Source organism: Somniosus microcephalus, chromosome 7, assembly GCF_052327205.1.
Source record: "Somniosus microcephalus isolate GS21.2 chromosome 7, FLI_Smic_1.0, whole genome shotgun sequence".
Lineage (NCBI taxonomy): Eukaryota > Metazoa > Chordata > Chondrichthyes > Squaliformes > Somniosidae > Somniosus > Somniosus microcephalus.
The window spans coordinates 37,748,781-37,754,780 of NC_140993.1; the positions used below are offsets into that span (position 1 = coordinate 37,748,781).

At 43.9% G+C, this 6,000-nt stretch overlaps 1 protein-coding gene across 1 annotated transcript in view; it reads right to left on the minus strand.

Moving 5' to 3' along the window:
* gpr20 (G protein-coupled receptor 20) overlaps window positions 1-3,404 on the minus strand; it is a 45,057-nt gene extending 41,653 nt beyond the window's left edge. Inside the window, exon 1 of the mRNA XM_085992433.1 lies at window positions 3,270-3,404. The gene's annotated coding sequence lies outside the window, so the exon portion shown is untranslated. The remainder of the gene's footprint in view (window positions 1-3,269) is intronic.
* Between the last annotated feature and the right edge of the window lie 2,596 nt (window positions 3,405-6,000).

Below are 6,000 nucleotides of genomic sequence, written 5' to 3' on the forward strand. Positions count from 1 at the left end.
CTCCAGCGGGAGACTGGTAGGAGCCATGCGGAATTTCAGGGCCCCAAGTTGTTTGTCCGCTAATGTTTATATAGCGTCTTTTCAAGGCTGTTCATTTTTTTGAATTCAGTCTTTGGAGGTGAGAAAGAGCACAACTGAGTGAGAAAGGGAAAAGGAGTGTAAAGAGACAAGGAGAAAGGGAGAGTATGAGAAAAGGAGAGAGAGTGAGTGCGTGTAAAAGATGGAGAGTGCAATTGAGCGAGAGAGAGAGGGATAGTGCAATTGAGCGAGAGAGAGAGGGATAGTGCAATTGAGCGAGAGAGAGAGGGATAGTGCAATTGAGTGAGGAGGAGAAACTGAGTCTGTGTATAAGAGAGAAAAAATACGATTGAGTGAGAGAGAAAGGAGTGATTGAGTGTATGAGACAGACAGAGTGATGAGGAGAGAAAGAGATAGTAAAAGTGAGGAGAGCAATTGAGTGTGTGTGTGGGGCCGTGTCTGTGTGTGAAAGAGAGACAGACAAGTAAAGTAATAAAATAACTTTCTTATTAAGGACTTTTGGACAGCTTATGATCCAGACTTTATAGTGCCTATATTCTGTTACTGTTTCTGACTATTTTGCAATATGCACGTTATTCCAAGGATCACATTTTAAAAAGTAAAAATATGGAGAAGAAATGATCCTCACATCAGTTGTGGCTTGTGCATCACACTTGAGAGACCATAAAATAAACACAAGCACTTTAAGCATAAGAGGCAAGTATATTTGCATTAATGGGATTCAAAGTAAATCATATATTGCAATGAAATATCAGTTTTATAGTCCTGTGCATACAGCCCAAGCAGTGTGTGTGACATTCTGAAGGAGCAAGTCCCTGATTATTACTTTTTAAACTTTACGTTCCAATTGTTCGCAATGTTCAACATTGACGCAATCCTTTCTGTTATATACAAATATCACTACTGTTCCCTTTCTACGACTGTTATTCTAGGATCTCCCACAACTCTAGGATCATCTAGAGGGTAAGAACAACCTCAAATTCTTCTTCTCTAACATCAATTGCCCCCTCTGCTCTTCCTCTCCTGAAACCTCTATTTTTTTTTACCTCTGACACCAAAGTAAGGAGCTCATGTGCTTCTTCAGCTCGAAAGTGAGAATATTAGCTAAGCTCCTGCTGCCTCCTCTCCATCTCCGTACACTACTCTAAACTCAGCCTCTGCGCCCCCTCTCTTGTCTTCCCCTCAGACCTTATCAAACTCATTTCCTCCATGAAGCCTGTCCCCTTTCCTAAATTGGTCTCATGCTATCAACCTCTTCCTAGACTCACTGTTTTCAAAATTGCTGTCATCACCCTACTCCCCTTTTAAATGGACTTAGCATAAACCCCTCTACTCCCTCACGCTACTGCCTTCTCTCCAATAATATCCTGTGTGACCATGAGCATGTCTCATTTTCTTTCCTCATCCTCCCAAATTCATCATCTTTAACACTCTTGACTTACTCTTTTCTCCTCTACGACCATTTCTTCACGCTCCATCTTCATGGCATTCTGCTTGCCTGGTTCCATTCCTAATTTTCCCAATGCAGCCAATACATCGCCACGAATGGTTTCTCCCCCTGCGCCAGCACAGTTATCCACAATGTGACCCAATGCTCCATCCCTGATCCCCATCTTACTCATGGTACCCATTATCAGCATTATCCACCGTTGTCAGCTAGCACATGTATTCTGATTACAACAAATTCTATCTCTTCAACCACCATCATCGAATCCCAGGTGCTTGCTGTACTTTGAGACCATCTGCCCGATATTAAGTCATGGATGACCAACATTTCCTTCAACTCAACCCCACCAAAACTGCCGCTATCTTTTTCAGTCCCTGTGTGCCTTTGACTGTGGCTTCACCAAGCTGCTCGGCTGCACCCCCCTGCCGAACCAGGTGGTCCGCAACCTTGATTCATCTTGAGCTGACTTTTGTCAGCCACTAAAGCTCTATTTTTCTACCTCCGGAAACCATTTATTTCTGACCCTGTTTCTTTCTCACTGCCGTTAAATTTCAAATTCATGCATTCGTCATCTCCGGAATAGATTTCTCAAGTCCTGCCCGCAAATAACCTCTCCTCCTGCACAAACTCCACTTCATTCAGAACTCCGTGCTCAAATTCACCCTCACACAAAGTTCTGCACAACGATTACCCCTCTACTCTCCAAGCTCTACCAGCTCCTTACCCCACCCAGTGCACCGATTTCAAAGTTCTCATCTTCGTTTTCATATTCCCCCGCGGTTTTATCCCACGTTATCTTCTACCGCCATACATACCGACACCATGCATTCTACCTTGGATTATTGAGTGCTTTCTACTCCCTCTGCTCCACCCTTTGTGGCTACACCCTGCTGTTTGGAACTGCCTCCCTAAACCACTTTGCCATGCTACCATTCTCCTTCTTTCAAAAGCGTATTAAAAACTGATCTCTTGGATTGTGTTTTTCAATTTCCTCTTTATCCTTCCTGTGCTCTGCTTGGCTTCCCCTCTCCCCTTTGAAAAACACTCTAGAGATATTTGTTCTACATGAGGGGACTATAAGAATGTGAGTTGTTGTGGTTATAACTAATGATCCATTCTGTTCCATACCGCTTACCCAAAAGATTCCACTACACTCAATGCCTCATTCAATTTTCTATAGAGTAAAAGGAAAAATTACAAAATGCTCGGGAAGTTACTTACCTCACTGCTATCACTGATGGAAAATTGCCCTATATGGATATTACTCTTAAATAAAGCATTAAAAAAAAGTATGTTTGTAACAACAATGAATGGCATAAGAAGTAATAGACAGTATTTTTAATGATCTGTGGTCCCTGAGAAAGTCAGTTAACCGAGGCAAGAGAACACACAGAAAATGAATTGGTGCAAATGTCCATTATATAGCAAACCTAACTGTGAATCCATTACATTAATATATTAATTTTACTAAAACACTCCAGTGTTACAGTCAAAGAAATCGGAAATCAACATATCACTATCAGCATGTCTAAACATTGAAATTCTAGTGCTAAACCATGTAATCACCGGCAAGATAAACAGATATACCTTAAAACAGACATAGCATGCACCAAAATACTACCTAGGTTTTCTGTAAAAAAAGTTTAATTTAAATCATTAAGGAACAAGAACACAGTGTAATGAAAGAATGGAGTTTAAAGAAAGGAGAAGTGTAAAAATCACATTTCTTGATGATCTTTTTAGAACTTTTCTTACAAAGTGAACATTAGCGGAGCCTACTTACGGTCGATTTCAGTGAGAGCAGCTGGTTCCTTCTGTATTTCAGATGCTTTAGTGATGTGACACACAGTGTATCGTTTTTTGGACTTGCCTTTGGCAGGCTCAGAGGAACTCAGGGCATGATTTAGAGGCAGTTGACGTCAGATTTTTCCTTTCACTTAAAGTCTGCACCACTTTGGTAAAATGTAGTGAACTGCAGACAACCCACTGACTCTCAGGAACTGCAGAAGGATCACATAAAAGTACATTTGAATTACAAAAAAAAAGCCACAAGATGTGATTCCAAATAAAATTTCAGTGTGATTCTAGCGAAATAAGCAAAAAGTTATTTGACAAAAATTGAAATTGTTACCATACAGTTTTGGATTTAAAGAAAACATAATGGGGGAAAAATTCAGTATCGCCCCGTTTGGGGCGCCATTATTGGCCGTGTGCAAAGTTTAGCGCCTGGTGCTAATTGTCGCCTCTGACGGCAAACTTGGCTTTTATCGCCCTTGGAGGTGATTGGAGCGCTAAATCAGGCGTGTTACACCTGTCTTAAGGCGCAGTTGCTTTGTGCCCCAATTAGCGCCCTCTTAAGGTGCTAACCGGAGGCACAAACAACTGAATTTTTCCCCCAATGAGCTCCACGTATATTTTTCAATTGTAAGGACCTCTACAGAAGTGGAATATTTAACTCTGAACACAAATTGTAATCGTTAAACTGACACAGTTGTATTGGTAAATTGGTCTGCAGGAGATTTTGCCAAGTTTGTGTACAGAAGTGAGCAATGAAGAAATTCAGGGCATATTTGCATCACCAAAAATATCCCCTGTTAAAAATGTTTGACTTTGTTGAAAGCTTATTTTAAATTTAACAAGACATCATTACAGATTTACAACATCTGCTACAGCACAATCTGTCTCACTATGCAAATTTTCAAATAAACTTTCCACTTTTAGCAGCCCACACAACTCATCCTTCCCCAGGATCTCAAGACTTTGAAAGTCCTTTGACTCTCTCAGTTTTCCTTTCTTTATACAATCTGTAGGCTTTCAAAACTCAAAGTTAAGTAGGGGACAATTTAACCTCACTCTCTGGCGGGAAACTGATGGGATCTGGTGGTTTTACACACCGCCTGATTTTACTCTCTGTTGAACTAGATTGAGAGTGATCTCGGGCGGGGTGTAAAACCGGCGCTCCACCAGATCCCGTTAGTTTCCCGACAGGCGGGTTGATTAACCTGACCCCCATAGCACGTCTTCATTTACCTTGTTCTCTCTCCTACTTTTCAAGTGCGATGATCTCCTCCACTATGAGATTTGGGGGTAAAAATTGGGTAGCACCCCAAAAAGGTTAGCGCCCCCATGGCCGATTTTCCCAGGTAGCATCCCGAGAAGGAGGAGGGGTGCTACTGGAAGCGCCCCGCATCCCTCTTGGGGCACTGCGAGGCAATATCGCGGCACTATGTGCCACGGTACTGCAGGCTTCCCTCCCCTTATTAAAGGGGAGGGGCCTGGTGCAGCATGTCCCGACGCCCAGCTGGGCCACCAGGGATCGAGAGTACTGGCAAATGAGCCCGGCACTCAAGAGGTGTGCCAGGCTCACAGAGTGCAGCCGGCACCCCGCGGGCGGGGGGGGGGGGCGCGGGGGGGCTCCACAGGGGCCGGGGACAGCAACAGGGCAGGTGCTGGCAGGTGGCCAGCAACAAAAATGGCCGCCCGCCACCTCCCCTTTAACTAGCGCTGCCCCGGCCGCAGGTAGGCCTCCTTGACCCCGGCGGATGTAGCATCTGGCGGTAAGTCAGGGGGCACCACCCAATATTACAGCCGGGCCGTGAGCGGGGCGCTGCGCATGGTGATGATGTCATCGCCGGTGGTGCAGTGCCGCACGGCGTTAACGGTTAGCGTCGCCGCTAACCTCCTGCTGAATTTCACGGGAGACGTTAGTGGCGCCGTGTCCAGGCGCTAACAGTAGGCACAAATCAACCTAATTTAGCCCCCTTGGTTCTTTACTGAGGTTTCTCAATTTGCTGGAATGATAACATTTTTAACGGTTACGTTTTATTGCTTTGGGTATCCTGTTCTTTTTCTATTGAGGCCCATCGACTTGTTCAGTTAGTAGGAGCCATTTTCCGACTTTGCGCTCCCAATGGGAGCCTCGCCCACTGGAACAACCTACCAGTGTGGGGACTGTGCTGCCCGGGATTTTCCAACCATTTTAATTAAACGTTGGAAAATCGTACACAGCTCAAATTTCCAATGTACGCTTCCAACAGGCAAAGTCAGGAAATTACCCCTAATATGTCTACACATGCCTTGTAGTAAAAAAACAGTCATCCCCCACCCCCCCACTCATCCATTCGTGCATGCAATTTAAGCATGGAGTGGGATGGTTTCTTCCAGGTCTACGTCCCCAACACTTAGCGTTCACGGCCCCCGGATGGAAACTAGGCACGAGGATTAAATTCTGTCCCTTTGTCTATTCCGTTTCTAAAGCATCCAGATACCTGTTCATGTGAGTGCACTGTGGCTCTAAAAACAAAACATTGTTTGTAGAATTTGCATGTGAAAAATAATGGGCAAGAAAAGTCTGTATTTTGTTGCCATGCATGATGCTGAATAGAGGGCAAAATGCAACTTTTAGTTTCCAACAACGCCCTCTGCCATCCCCTGCATTCAATCTATTCCCTTTTGCCTAATTTATGAAGTTCTAAGTTTAAAAATAGTATAAACATTAATTTAAGTTCTAATCC